The sequence below is a fragment of the Malus domestica genome, chromosome 09 (genome assembly GCF_042453785.1).
Source record: "Malus domestica chromosome 09, GDT2T_hap1".
NCBI lineage: Eukaryota > Viridiplantae > Streptophyta > Magnoliopsida > Rosales > Rosaceae > Malus > Malus domestica.
The window spans coordinates 20,687,863-20,704,425 of record NC_091669.1 but is presented as its reverse complement, the minus strand read 5'-3'; the positions used below and the strand labels follow the sequence as shown (position 1 = coordinate 20,704,425).

Here is a 16,563-nt window from a genome sequence, read left to right as displayed (position 1 = left end):
TCCAAGAACGTTCTTTTCATACTATCCCAAGATGTAACCGTTCCGGGTGCTAACTCGTAAAGCCAATCTTTCGCCTTTTCCAAAAGTGAGAATGGAAAAGCCTTCATCATCAGAATACTCCCGTCAACATTGATGGGTGTCATGCTCGAACAAACAACCTCGAACTCCTTGAGATGCTTGTTGGGATCTTCCATGGAAAGCCCATGGTATTTCGAAATGTGGTGCAACAAGCTTGACTTCAACTCAAATTCGTCGGTCTTGCCTTGGGCAGCCGCGGGGTATTGAATGCATAATGGTGCGGCATTGGTCAACCCCGAGGCCGAAAGCTCTTTAATAGTCCGATTGTCCACTGCCATAACTTCTTCTTCCACTTCTTCAAACTCAGATTCGGCCTCTGAACTTGAACTAGGTTCACTAGGTTCGGGATGCCTCCTCTTTCTTCTCAAATCACGTTCAAAATCGTCGTTGAAATCCAATATGTGTGCATGCACGGTTTGAGAGCTCCGCGTCATGCACTAGTACCTAAACCAAGAAAACAAAACAAAATAAGAAACTAAGTAATTTATACTAAAACACACGGCAATAACACAAGGGATTAGCAATTTTGCTAATCCCCGGCAACGGCGCCAAAATTTGATGTGAAAATTAACTTGACACACAAATTAAACCCTATGGATGACAATTGTAGTATATGAGCAAATAGGGATCGTTCTAACCGGGGATTAACTAGGGATGCTAATCAATGTAAAACTGACTCAAGAACATAAAAATATAATGTAGAACACTAAACTAGACTCAATTAATGCAAAACTAGGGTTTAAAACACCTAAACAAACTAAAAACTCAAAACAGCAACTAAAAGGCTCAAAACTGCCTTTAAACCACTTTCTGGGCAGTTTTGAGTACCTAACACTAGTTTGGACGAATTTGGACTATGACTTGACTCAAAACACTTAAAAACACAACTAAATGGATTTCTAACTAATCTAACACTTTAAAATAAATGGGGGAATGATTTTGACGAAATTAAAACTTTAAAACTCAGACTTTAAAAACAAATGTAAAGCAGCACAGATTGTGATTAAATAGGATGGTGAGAAGCTAGTTAGAGGGTTCCTTATCCACACATGAACATATCCATACAACTCAATCTCCAATTACTCTTTCAACAAACCATGAATGACAATGCCCCAAATTAACTAGATTGCACCAATTAATTCTCAGATTTCCCTAGATTCATTGAATTGAATGGAATACGCATTACAACCAAATTATTCTTATCAAGGACCCTAACTATGGAATACGCATGATAGAGACACATATCAAAGATCATTAAGTTCAATGGACATCATAAGCATTGACGAGGCATTCATAACTATGGGATACGCATGTTATTCTTGCCTAGGAATTACTTAACGCAATCGTGACTAGCGACTTTCACTACTTATGAATATAAGTTAATAACGATTAGGTGAAATTCCCTTATATCCTAGCATCAAGTTTAGGCATGCAAATTAAGTGTCGACCCTCAACCCACATACATAAACAAGTTATCAATCAAATAGATAAGTAAATCACATTCACAATTTCTGAAATCATAATTGGAAGAAATCAAATCATATAAAACATATGTCCATGGCTTCAAATTCACCTCTAACTAAAAAGAAATTAGTTCCACATGTCTAACATAATTGAACAACAATTTAAATTAAACATGAAAACAGAAACAAAGAAAGAAAGAACTCTAGAAACTCCAATGGTTGAAGATTGCATGCGGCAAAAGCCTTCCTCCTCTCCAAAGGTCACGACAAAGCTCCTCTCTTTGGTAGAATGGATGTGTTGCGGCAAAAGGATGGGGGAAGGTTAGAAAATATGGAAGAATGGTGGTAGATGGCTTGCGGCCAGGAAGAAAAATGGCTAGAATTGTGTTTTTGAGGTTTTTGGATGTGTAGAATGGTGTGGCTGGAAATATGGACGAAAATTCTGAATATGGAGAGGGTCGTCTCCGGCCAAGGGAGGTAAAACACATATATATAGGCAGCCAAACCCTAAAGAAATCAGGTTAGACAAATGGGCTAGGGTTTAGGTGCGGCTAGGGTTAGGAAATCCACCAAAAACTAGGGTTTCTAGAACATTAGGTGCGGCATGGGCTTAGGGTAAGTAATCAGATTTTTTTCATGTGAACAAGGCCTAAGTGCGGCTGATTAAGTGGGCTAGGGTTAGGGTTAGGTGCGGCATAGGTCCAAGAGGCAAAGATGGGTCATCCAAAAGCCCAAAGTCAAGAATAGAAACTCTCGAAAATGGAAACCTCCAAGAATAGAAACTTCCAACTTTAGAAACTTTAGTTGCCAATTCCGACTTCTTTGTTCTTTACTTTCATTTCTTCATTTCTTAAGCTCCCTCGACCTTCAAACTCGTCCATTCCTCGTGCTCCATTTGCATACACCACATTCCAGCTCACTTTTTGCTCCAAAAGCACCAAATTGCATCATTTCGTGTAATATGTCCTTTAACCCTGAAAACACATGAAAGTAGCTTAAAAGACTACTTTGACGAAGAAAACATAACAACAATGCATAAGAACTAGCTAACTAAGGCGCATAAATATGCTCCTATCACCAATCTAGACAGATTCTAACCTAAGAACACAAAATAGAAAGGGGGTTTGTTATGGACGAATTTAAAGTTAAAACTAATTACTTGCAGACACAAACTAAAGTTAATACGAAATTGGATGTTTTTAGGGTGTAAAGCTAGTTAGAGGGTCCTTCTCCACACATGACACACATGCATACAAATCGATTTCCAGTTATTTCTTCGATAAACCATGAATGACAATGCCCCAAATTAATCATGAGAAGCACAAATTAACTTTCATATTTTCCTAATTTCATTGAATTGGACTCAGGGACACAACCAAATTATTCTTATCAAGTTCCCTACATGAATTGCATAATAGATATACATATCAAAGATCATTAAGTTCTATGAAAATCATAGGCATTGACAAGGCATTCGTAACCATGAACTGCATAATACTCCTGCCAAGAATTCACTTAACACAATCATGACTAGTGACTTTTACTACTTGTGAATATAAGTTCATAACGATTAGGTGAAATTCCCTTATATCCTAGCATCAAATTCATGCATGCAAACTAAGTATGCATCCTCAATCAACACACAAGAATAAGTTATCAATCAAACAGATAAGTAAATTGCATTCACAATTTATGAAATCATAACTGGATGTAATCAATTCATATCACATATATGTTCATGGTTTCGAATTCTCCTCTAACTAAAACGAAATTAGTTCCACATGTTCATCATAATTGAAAACCAAATTAAACTAAACATTGGACTAAAACTAAGGATATAAAGAACCCAGAAATACTCCAGCACTCCAATGGCAGATTGGGCACAATTCTTGGTGCTAGGGCACGGCACAAGCTCTCCTTCTCCTTGCAAGCACGTCACAAGCCTCCAAACTCCTTCAGAAACCTGCGGCACTCATGTATTTTTCTCTCTGATTTCTCTATTGTGTGTGGTGCCAAAATAAAGTCAAAAAATATGTATTTATAGGCTAAGGTTTCAGCGCAAAGGTTGTAGAGGAGAATGATTACACAATGTTAAGGAAAAAGGACTAGGAAATTCACACAAAGCTTCTAGAATGGGATATCTGGCAGATTTCTAGAAGCTAAAGGATAAAAGGTGCGGCACCACTTAGGATCAGGAATAGGGCTTCTAGAAAGGGGTATTTAGGTGATTTAATGTGCAATTGATCCCCCCCCTTGCAGCTAGAATTAAGGTAGGAAAAGATTACGTTAGGATAAGATAAGATAAGGTTAGTTTGGATAAGATAAGGTGGATAATGTTTTGGATAATGTTCCTTTTAGTTGATTCCTTATCTTCTTTGTCTAGACTTCATTTTCTTCATCTCCTTAGCATATTCCTAGCCTTTTGAACTCTAAAAATATCCATCCACCTTGCTCCATACAAGTGTTATCCATTCTTGGCCCAAAACTGCTCCAAATTGCACTTTCTTGCCAACTTTGTCATTTGGACCTACAAACACACGAAAATAGCTTAAAACACTCTAATAAGTATAAACTAGTTATGAAAATGCAAGAAAACAAGCTAACTAAGTCGCATAAATATGCTCCTATCACTTTCCCAATGGGGGCAAGATGGTAATATTGCACCCTTGAAAATTTGTTACTTACTTGTCAGGACAACAATGAGTTGTCAGTATTGCGAGCTGCAGACCGTATTATCAATAACTTATTCGTTAGGTTTGTTAAGTAAGTGGACAATTAGTCCCATCTACGTTAGTATTTTTATTCATTTATTTACTTATTTATTGTTAAATAAATGAATAAAAATACTAACGTAGACGGGACTAAACAATACATTGAAATGAAGGAAAGCTATTTATTGATATCCCCGATAAGTCACAAATATGTACATATACATGAGTCAAAATAAACAAACAAGAGGGAGCCTTCACAAAGGTTGCTTAGGAGAAGTCTCAGCAGTCGGTAGAGCCCCAGAAAGAGCAGGCACTGGAGGGGGATCATTTGGAGCCTCAGTACTGGACAGAACCCTAGAAGGAGGAGGCAGCAGAGGTTGATCATTTGGAGCTTCATTACGCGGTACAGCCCCAGAAGACGAAGGCAATAAATGCCTTTGGAACAAACCCACAAATCTTTGATGATCAAGTAAAACCTGACCATTAGATTCCTTCATCTGGTCAAACTTCCTCTTCATGTTTGTAGCATAGTCATGTGCGAGCCGGTGCAACTGTTTATTCTCATGCTTGAGCCCTCTAATCTCCTGTTTGAGACTCATCACTTCAGCCGCCAATGATTCAACTTGGCGGGTTCGAGCAAATAGGCATTGGGCCATATTAGACACAGAACCTGCACACTGAACACTGAGAGCCAGAGAATCCTTAACAGCCAACTCATCAGACCGTTTGGAAAGTAGTCTGTTATCTTTAGGAGTGAGAAGGTTCCTGGCCACTACCGCAGTGGTCATATCATTCTTCATTACGGAATCCCCAACAGTAAGAAGACCAGTAGGGGAGACGAAGGATGGGCGCCATATGTTGTCTGGAGAAGGCGTGGCTGCCTCTTCAACAAGGTTCAAGTCAAAACAACGGTCGGAGGGGCCAGACATTTTCAAATGTGTTGAAGAGAGAAGAGGTCGGACAAATCAAGATCTTAGAAGTGCAAGAATGGAGCTTCTACTGGTGGAGATTCAAGTGTGCTTTGGAACTTAATGCCAGCCTCTATAAAAATCTGCACTCGACGGAGCTTCAGAAATCGAAGAGGCGTTTGCTTTCTCAAAAGATGGGCTGCTTAAAGACCACGAGACGTTTGCTTTCTCAAAAGTTGGGCTGCTCAAAGACCACGAAGGCCGATCTCAGAAATCGAAGAGGCACCTACTTTTCCAGCCTTGTCAGCACCTGTCAGCTTTGCGGAAATTATGGGCATTATGTCGAAGATTTCTGGTGAAGTAGAAAGCACATGAATCTTACTGTTCAATCACCCACTTCCCACACGCAACATTAGCTCATGGGTACCACAGATAACTTTGCCAAAGTTCTCTGACAAAGTTGAGACACGTGAAGCTTGCAACTCCCACTACACCGCTCTGACCAAGAAGGGTAAAAGAATAGCAAAGAAACAGCACTAACAAAGTTTAGACACATAAATTTTGAAGGTCTAGCTACCATATTATTACCCACAAGGGTAAAGGAACAGTACCACTGCTAGATAATTGGAAAGTCCCTGTGTGTCAACCTCTGTGCTTCGTGGCAAGATAGACTAGCAAACATGCCCAACCTTTTCTCACATTCGAGAAAACACTCCCAACAAGATTGCTTGCTCCAAAATCGAAGAGGCACTGCCCTCCGAATCTCGAGAGCCAGACTCCCAACATGATTATTTTCTCAAAAATCGAAGAGACACCGCTCTCCGAATCTCGAGAGCCAGACCCCTAGCAGGATGGCTTTCTCAAAAATCAAAAAGACATCGTTCTCCGAATCTCAAGAGCCAGATCTCCGACAGGATTGCTTGTTCGAAAACCGAAGAGGCACCACTTTCCCAACTTCAAGAGCCGGATCTCCTTGGATAAAGCTTGTCTGTAATCTTTACACGCAACATCAGCTTTTCAGATACCATAGACCACTTTTTCAAAGTGCTCTGACAAAGTTAAAACATGTGAAGCTGGCAACTCCCACTACCGTGTTATGACCAAGCAGGGTAAAGGAATAGCATTACTACTTGTTATTAGGGAGACTCCTATATATGTTGACCTCCATCCCCAACAGACAGGCAGACCTGCAAAAATGCTCAACCCTTCCTCATATCTGAGAGGGCACTCCCAAAGAAGCCTTTCGAAATATTCAGCTTTCTTTCCCCCCGATAATACCTCTGCAAACAAGTTATACTAGAGCAAGAATATCTCATATCATCAGGGTTAAAAGCAAGAGTATCCCATATCATGTTTTTTCCCTGTCTTTTCCTTTGGCCTTGTTCCTACCTACAAGACAAGGAGAAAGAGAGCAATCAATCAGCACTTGGAATCAAGCTTCCAGTCAGGAACTGACTGCCTGGAACCCCTTACTTGATTACTTACCTGGCATTGCTCTCGAGTACTCATCTTCAACATCTTATGCTTCTAGGGAAGATACCGCATCTGCCTAAGGAACATATAGGGCAAGTGAGAAGGATACAAGGAAGCATGTGGAGACAAGCGTAACAGCACACGTGCCGATACATCCACTACTCTGTCAAAAGCAAAAGTATCCCATATCAGCAGGGTCGAACGTACTATAGATTTGATGGACTTGTTTTGACCCTCAAATTCTTTAGTCGGCCTTATACTCTGAAGGAAACCAGAAAACCCTCCAGCCCAGTTCAAGAATAAGCCTGTGGAAAGTTACTTCTTCAAAAGCAAAAGTATCCCATATCATCTCTTCTCATTTTTCTTCTCTTTATCCTTCATGCTGCCTGCAAGATAGGGAGAATGTGAACAATCAGCCGGAACTCGAAATCAAAGTTCTGATCTGGGACTGATTGCTTCGAGCTCTGATTGCTTACCTTGTCTGTCACCTCTTTCCGCAGATCCTCTAGCTCGGCGACTTGGAGGACTCCTACTACATGGTTTGTATCGCGCTTGACCAAGCCCGAAACTACAAGTAAGCTTCAAGTGAAATTGATACATTACCTTGTGCATCTCCACCAGTTAAAGATACCACCCCCGGATGGAGGAAGAGTACTTCCAGAGAAGATGCCACATCTACCTACGAGACAGATAAGGCAAGTCAAGACGATACCACACTCCGGAACTTAGAAGTTTCGTGATTACGAGATCATTCTCCCACAATATTTCCTAATGTCATTTGTACTAAATCATTCACTTATACTCACTAAAAGAGAGCTTGAACCTATGTACTTGTGTAAACCCTTCACAATTAATGAGAACTCCTCTATTTCGTGGACGTAGCCAATATGGGTGAACCACGTACATCTGGTGTTTGCTTTCCTATCTCTATCCATTTATATACTTATCCACACTAATGACCGGAGCAATCTAGCGACGATCACAAAAAACGACCGTTTTCGCTACCTAGGATCTATCTTGCAAGAGAGCTGAGAATTAGATGGAGATCTCAACCATAGAATACAAGCTGGATGGATGAAGTGTAAGAGTGCATCCGGCGTGTTGTGAGATCGTCGTAGGTCACTGAAGCTCAAGGGAAAATTTTATAGGACGGCAATAAGGCCAGCGATGTTGTATGGCACAGAATGTTGGGAGGTGAAGCATCAACACGTACACAAAATGGGTGTAGCGGAGATAAGGATGTTTCGTGGGATGCTTCGTGGGATGTGTGGGCACACGAGAAAGGAGAAGATTGTGAATGAGGATATCCGAGGTAAAGTAGGAGTAGCCGAAGTTGAAGGAAAGATGAGAGAAAATCGGTTACGGTGGTTTGGACATGTGCAAAGAAGGCCTACTGACGCTCCGGTTCGAAGATGTGACTACGGAACAGAGGTTCGGGGCCGAAGGGGTAGAGGAAGACCTAGGAAAACTTTGGAAGAGATCCTAAGAAAAGACTTGGAGTACTTGGATCTAACGGAGGACATGACACAAAACCGAGCGTAATGGCATTCTAGGATTCATATAGCCGACCCCACTTAGTGGGAAAAGGCTTTGTTGTTGTTGTTGTTGTATTTACTTATTTATTGTTGGGGTTTGACCCAAAGATATGACATGCATATCTTCGGAATTTATGATGCTACAAGTGCGTAAGTGAAATTTTTCTACGTTCAGTTTTGATTTCAGTACAACTATTTTAATTTTATTAAATATGTATTTTGATGTTACATCATTATATATCTATTTTTGAATTTATGTTTTTCTAAAGGACTAAAGGAAAAGGAAAGTTTGAGTTTGGAGGCATGAAAGAGGAATCATTGCAACCCAATCACGTCGGAATGACATTCTCTTTTATGCAACCGCTCTAGCTTGATTTCTTCTTTATATATTTTCTTTCTATCCTCAAGTACTTTATTTTAGCAACTTATTTCAAATTTCGGGGATGAAAATTTTTTAAGGTGGGTAGATTGTAACAACCCGTCCCTAATTTTACAATTTTATAAATTTTAAAAGAGTGAATTTATGAAAATGCCCCTAGAGGCGAGATTGTTGACTTTTGTCGACAATCATTTCGTGATGCGTATGACCTATTATTTTCATGTATTTATGTTGTACTCGATCGTACGAACGTGTGGGCGCAAGTGGAATTGAATTTAGAGTTATAACGAAGATTTTACAACACACTAAATACTGAGGGCAAATTGGTAAATTCATACTAGGAAGATATTTTGTCTTGTTTTGTGAGCCATGTGGGGCCCACACACCACTCCTTCCTTGTCCTCGGGTTCCCTTCTAGAAATTTTTGGACCACTCTCTTGTTACCACCTCATTTCCTCTCACTATTTTATAATTTTTTTTTAAACTCTCTCTCTCTTTCATTATATCTTATTCATCTCTATAAATAGAGAGGCGAAAAGGCTAGGAACCAACCACACCACCCTTTTATCCGGCCAACCACCCTTCCAGACCACCAACCCAACTTCTATTTACTCTCTTCCCTTACCATCTATCTCTCTCACACTTAAAACTCTCTCAAGCTATCTTTGCTTCATGTGCATCGACACATCACCAAGCCCATCACCATACACACACCACCATCGTCACTCCGCGAGTCCTCTAACAACCATCACACATTTTTAAGCCCTGAAATGAAGACTAAAATGAAACTTGAGGACTTTCGACCTCTATACGAACTCAGAGATTTTCCTAACAAAACTCCGAGTTTCTAGACCTTTTCCTTTTTATCCTTATAGTTGTTGTTGATTGTGTTGACGTGTTTTGGACGGTGGAATTTCATAGAGACGACGTGGGGACTTTTCCCCAGATTTCAGGCAATTCGCGAGTTGTTGCACACTTTTCCGGCTACTGCAAGATCCAGTGAGGGTATACTTCAATTCCTTGTTCTCTGATCTTCATTTTGGTATGTTACATGGCTAAGTTTCGTGGTTGATCGAAACTAGGATTTATCCCGACCTTATCTTTCGTAGTTTTTAGCGGTTGCAACGGCAACTGGCAAAAAAAAAAGCCTAAGCCCAAACCCAGCCCAAACCTTTGCCCTATTGACCTGATCCGGCCTATTTCCGAAAATGGATCTGGAATATTCCTTGTGTTGACTTTTTAAGAATTTTCTCGGAAACCCAAGCTACTTGCAATGCCTCGATTCCGTTTTTGACATCCATTTAGTAAAATTCCAAAGTTTTAATGTTGTCGACCGTCGAGGCGGCTCGGTTAACTTTTAGGGTCAACGGTTGACTTTTTACAAAATTTGCCCAAGACCATTCTTAGCGTATTTTGACATCCTAATTTTGAATCTACCGTTTGTTTCTCCAAATTCAAATGTTTTAATTGAGTTTTACTAATGGGTCTCTATTATGCTTAGGTACGATTAGCATCGGCAATCCGTATTACTCGTCCGAACAGCTACGACTTCGCAAGTATTTGTGAGTGGGTCTTTTCTTTTATATATTATTTGAGTTTCCATACATAGATTAATAATGCATTTTCTAAGTGATGCCATAATTAAATTGACGTTATAAGAATTGTTGCGATGATAAAAATTGTGAGATTATTATGAATCACACAGATGCACAGGTATGCATATTATTACGAGATACCTTCTTTATATTTATGGTAGTGAATAGTAATATGTCGACGTAAATTATTGATTTACCGCTTTATGATTTGATTTACATTATTTGCTCATCGTTGCTGCACCAATGTTAGTACTCGCCCGAGCCAAGGTCAGTCTTTCACGTGTATGTTCACATTGCACCATTCGCTCACTTTGGATCCATTATAGGTGTCAGTCCTGTCCTAGGTTACTACAAGCAATTAAGACTTGTATGTGACACGTATAACGCCAGTCTTCACGTGAGTGTAGTACTTAAGCGTAAATCATTATTATACCCAACCATGTTCATGTCAAAATACCTCAGCATGAACTCATGTGTCAACATATGTCGATGAGAACTCGTTATGATATGTTTGTTATGTGAGATATTGTGATTATCGAACGTTAAGTGTTTATCCATGAAATATTGTGACATATTGAATTCTTGAGATATTGCAGGCTACGGTAGGTACTTTCGTACTATACGTAGTATGTATATTTTGAAAACTACACTTGCTTTACGACGAGGGGTTATTATGTTTTTGAAAGGTTTTTACAAAGCTTTATTTTTAGGCCCACTCACCTTTGTTTTGGAGATTTCGTATCAATGAAGATTCTTGGCAAATCTTGGTTTTGGAGATTACCTTCGACGAAGATTCTTATTGACAAAGATTCTTGGCAAATCTCAATTTTGGAGATTACCTTCGAGGGTATAATTCTCACCCTGTTTCTATAGTATTTTACTTATGTTCTGCATCACGTGTGAATTGGGTTCAATCCCGCTCACATGCGCACTCTTATATTTAGGCACTTTTAGGTTTAAATTCGTTCACATTTTTCATATCACTACACTTTATGGCTTTGTCACCTTTATTGTGTCGGCCAACATAGCTCGATTAGAAGTTCAAGTGGACATTCCGGGTAAGGATGTGTCATTTGAGTAAAAATATGGATTAATATCGACTCATTAAGTATCATTATAGAGAAGTTTTGCTCTACTATTTTTCTTCCTTTACGGTGGAGGAAACCAAACATGTTTTTCCAAACAATAAAACTATTTGTGCACACAAATCTTGCCCAACGAACCACATGTTGTCGGGTAAACGTACTTTACATGACGAATTTTTCAATGGAAATGGTGTACCTAATTTGCAAATGATGGATTACTACAAGTGTATCCAATTGTTAAATGAATTGGAGCACTTTTGAGGGGATACATACAAAGAAAATAAATAAACTAGATACAACAAGGTTAAATGTCTATGTCCAATCCAATGCAAGGATCATGAACAAGAAGAATTTAATCTATATGCTCATTGTTTTTTAAATATTGAACTTGTTGGATGGATATACTTTGTGTATTCTTCTACTTTTATTTTCGCATTTTATCATTTTTTTAGGAATATTTTATCATTATTTTATTATTCATACAAGTATAGGTTTTTTTTTAGTGTAAATAGACACTTAATTACAAGATATACAATAAAATGAGACTTTGGATGCGGTCCTTAGTTATGAATATTCTTTTATTGAAACCTTGTTGGTTTTTAATTTTTTATCGAAGTCTGTGAAATTAATGTGATAATTTATTTCTATGTATGTTACTAATTTTTTAAATTAAAAATTAAAATTTATAGTTGTTTATATTAATGAGATTTTAAATATAAAAAATCATAATTTGTGGGGTTAAAAATATTAAAATATAAATATACTATTTTGTGTGTATATATAAACATGGGTACATTCATCAAAATTAACCAAAAAATTATTGTACCAAAACATGGGTACATTCTTCAAAACCACAAAAAAAAAAAAAAAAAAAGGTATTAGGCTTAATAACATTAGTAAATTTCTTCGATTAAACTTAACATGGATACATTCTCAAATCAAAGGAAAAAAAATGTACCCGTATAAGTTTAAAATTGGATTAGAAAAAAATTGAATAGATTTTATATTAAAAAAATGGTATTTTTTACATATAACAAATTGGTATATTTAAGAATGAGTAAATTTTAAGATTAAAATTTTGAAAAAATTACATGAATACAACATGTAAAATTAAAAAATTGAAAATATTTTTTAAAAAAGCTAATGGGTACAAACTTATTCTAATTTATTTATTTATTTTGGAAATGTTTTGAATTGAAAATTAGTTAGGAGTTTAATAAAGGAGTGAGTATTAAAATTCTAAATCAATTATTAATTTTTTTTAAATTATTTAACTGACATGTAAATTCATTATTACATTAATGCTAAGGACTTGGATCAAAATCTGAAAATTAATAAGGTTTCAATCAATGAACATTAGTAACTAGGAACCAGATACTAATTTTTTCTACAATAAACTTACATAAATTTGCTTAGATCCCTGCCCTCCGCCCGACTAGCACTTGACATATTTTAGAACCTTGGTCTTGAGTTAGGACTCCAGAGTCGCAACAAGCTCGAGTTGTAAATATGATTTGGTATTGCTGTGCTTTGAAAAAAAACTGTTTCTGCTGTATTGTGAGAATAAGCAACTGTGAAATAAAGCAGTAGAGTATTTAGTAAACTTTTTTGTAAAAATGCTTTTGGAAAAAAAAAACAATATGATAGTGTTTGGTAAACTTTTATATAAAACAACTGTGACTGTAATGACCAAAAATGGTATAATACTAGATGTGCTATTAATTTAATTTTCTTAACAAATAAAAGTGAATTACTAAATATACTTTATTTTTAAAAGAAAAATATTTATAAACGTTATCTTAAATATAAATTAGTATGACAAACTACTTCAATTGAAATATTTTAGACTGAATAGCTATGATTCATTAGTACAATATTGTTAATGTACTTGAAAGTAGTCTAATTAGATGCATTCATCAAACTTGCCGCTATTCTATTTCTTAATGCCTGTCTCATGTGATCTTTCAACTTGATAATTTTGGTATTCTTTATCATCATCATCACTACTATCGCTCTCTTCACAAAAGTCCATGGGGTCATCAAAATGACGATCACGTTCAAAATACCTTCGTATATAGTTATGAAGAGCCATTGTAGCAATGACAATCTTCACTTGCTTATTGTATAGGTAATTAGGCATATCCCTTAAAATAGCCCATCTTTTCTTCCATACCCCAAAAGTTCGGTCAATGATGCTCCTAAGAGAAGAATGCATGTGGTTGAATACCCCTTTATGACCCGTTGGTTCGGCACCTCTACGAAAATCCGGGAGATGATATATTTCACCTTTATATGGTCCCAAATAACCTCTCATTTGTGGGTACCCCACATCCATTGTTGATTAGTGAGCTTTCTTCTTTTAACTCATTTGTCGGCACCTCTCATTTTGTGTTCTGTAGCAGCTCCGCCATTGCTGATTAGTGAGCTTTCTTCTTTTAACTCAGTTTATGTGTTATAGATTTTGTTCAAGTTGTTGTATTTTGTGGGTGAGTCAGTGATTGCAGTACTCATGACTGGAAAAAGTTTGCTTTTCTGGTTTCTGCTGGGTTTGCTTTTTTCTTTTTTGATTACATAAGCTTGATGAATTGCTTGTTATATGTTGTCCTTGAATTAATTGTTAGTCTTGAACTTCGATAAGTTATGTACTTCTTATTCGGAGAAGAGGTCCTTTGCATTGTATAACATTGCAGTTCAAAAATTTCATGTCTTCTATGATTAAGGGAATTCAAATTTGCCTTTCGATAAGGATACAAACTTTTTGAGACTTGGATTATTAAAGTGTTTGCGTAGTATAGTCACTTATGCAATTTTCACTGTAGTTGTGACATTTTGGAGTGTTCCACCAGATCCAATTCAATCCGCACAGCTGATCAGTTCAGTTTGGTGGATTGGATCCATAACAATAACTGATTCAATTTTGGTTGGTTTTTAGATTTTGGAATCAGATCTAATCCAATGCAAAGCTAATAGCGTTGGATAGGTTTCATAGGATTAGATGATTGATCTGTTGTCATTGTCTATCCAATAATTCCAATTTCAATAGATTCACGTGTAATATGAAGATAGAATCTATCCAATATATTTTCCTTCTTAACTTTGGTAATATTGCTGCAGAGTTGAGATTCTTCCCTGCTAAGAAACTGATCAATCGGGCATATTGCAAACACTCAAGCTTTCTCATTCATTGAATCTGGTAAGGCCAATGTATCTCTACTGACTAATTCTCTGCTCCTTTTTTTAATTCTTAGCTCCTACTGAATATTTTGCATTGCTACTGAGTTGGTTACTTATTGCAAGAATTTGGAATTTGGAACATTATGCTCCTTGTGATTTCAATCACAGGTTTATTTGATTAGTGGCGTCATGGCCAAGCATGAGGTGGCTCCATGTGTACTGTGTATGCTTTCATGTACATAATGCTTTGATTAGTTATTTCTTGGTTATATTACAATATTATTTGTTCTTGTTTTAATATATATATATATATGTAGGAAGAAAGTGAGACTATGCAGTACTAAGGCAAGCTACTAGGAAGGGAAAAACAAGAGTGGCTAACCAAGGAGAATTTCAAAAGAAGAAGGTTGATAAGAAAGGGAATAAAAATGGAGGTGCTGCAAAACTTTGTGGTCAAATTGACCGTCTTGTTGAAGCTTATGAAACTAGGAGTTATGCAAACTTGTTGATGAGGCCGCTGCATATAGGCAGTAGTATTCCGGAAGTGATAGCGTATGTTGCACAATTGCCCGGTTATGAGCCACGTAGCGAGTTATGGTTGTTTGTTACATGTTTATTTTGTAGTGCAGAGAAGCGAGAGGTGTTTGCTACTATGAAAGATCTTGAAGTCCAGCTGACTTGGTTGAAATATATGTTCAACAAACTATGAATCAGGACTATGAACCTCAGAATCACAGAACAACTCAGAGAAAAAGACCCAGATAACAATTCTGCCGGATTTTGGAGCAAGAATCGGGTCAAAAACTTCTGAGATTGCCAGTTTGGTTGTTTGCAGCAAAGTGTCCACAGAGGCACAAGAGTGCTGCTCCCGCTGAATTGAACAAGAAGGTAAGAATTAAGCAAAGTATGGTGAGAAGCAAACTCGTGTGATCTGAAACTTTTTTTTTTTTTTTTTTGGTTACACCACTGACTATTTCATCACATTTTCTTGCAGTGGAGATCAAGGTAACATATGACACTAAGATATCAGGGTCGTTTCTCAGTGTTGCCGCCCCAATATCTTGTCTTTACAAAACTTTGTATTATTTTCTTAGGGGTTTACTTGAAGGGTTCGAAATCGAATGATACATTTTGGAATGTTGGTTTATTAGTTGTGCTAATTATCGAAACGACTTTAAGTATATGATGCTAAATAAATCGATTTCTGCAGCAGCTGAAAAATGATTTGCATTTCCTAAGATATAGAAATAGAATCCACAACATTGAACATAAACGGAGCAACTGTCGATTTTTTCTTGTTTCCTCCACAAACCCTAATTTTTTCCCCCAATTTTTTCCTCCATCCCCAGTTTTTTTTCCCGACACCCATACACTCATCCCTTCGCTCTTCCCACCCCTCTTTCACTCACTCTCCCCATCCCCAAATTTAAAAATCCAAACAAATAAATAACGAAATTTTAGACAAGAAAAGCTTACCAGAGGAAGGAGGGAAGGCGACGGCGGTGTCTGTGGCGCTGAGACTGACGGAGAGAGAGGAAAAGGAGGAGGAGGAAGAGGTTGTTAGGATTCTAGTCCATCTCAGCTATTACCTTTTGTTAAATGCCTTGTCTAGTAGTGGAATGGTAGTACGTAGTGACTCATCAATAGTGCACCTAACCTTTTGTCTGTAGTGTCTGTGGTGGGTATACAATCCCCCTTGTGTTCCCCTTTTGAGATATGAATGAAAAAGCACTTTTATAATTTCTCTGTATTTCCTTTCTCCGCCATTCTGTCTTTGGGTGCTGCTGGAACCTACCATTTGGTATCCAGAGCCCTGGTGTGCATCCATGGGCAAAAGTAAGGCATCTGTCACGGTCGCCGACGTGACCGAGGATGAACTGGACCGTGAGTTTCAGCACCACCAAATCCTCACTCAGCTGCAAGATTTTCAAGAGTCTTTTTCCATGGTGAACCTCCGCCAGGATGACCTCCAACAAGCCATCGCAGATCTCTCGGCCCACCGGATTCGTCAAGACCAGGTACAATAGACAATTCTTGACGAGATTCGAGCCCTAAAAACAAAACCCCAACCCAGCCCCCAAATCCCAATCGGTTCTATCCCCATCTCTCTCGGACCCACACCCTTCTCCGCCGTCCATACTCCCATTCCCCCACCCACATGG

At 37.9% G+C, this 16,563-nt stretch overlaps 1 long non-coding RNA gene across 2 annotated transcripts; it reads left to right on the top strand.

The window, feature by feature from the left end:
- The first annotated feature begins 13,517 nt into the window (after positions 1 to 13,517).
- LOC108173082 (uncharacterized) lies at positions 13,518 to 15,538 on the top strand. 2 transcript variants are annotated; one of them, XR_011584066.1, is made up of 6 exons: positions 13,518 to 13,647; positions 14,342 to 14,420; positions 14,570 to 14,624; positions 14,719 to 14,953; positions 15,031 to 15,289; positions 15,396 to 15,538. It is a non-coding gene; the product is annotated as an uncharacterized lncRNA (long non-coding RNA). The 2 variants fall into 2 exon arrangements; XR_011584065.1 differs by having other exon boundaries at positions 15,026 to 15,289.
- Positions 15,539 to 16,563: the final 1,025 nt, after the last annotated feature.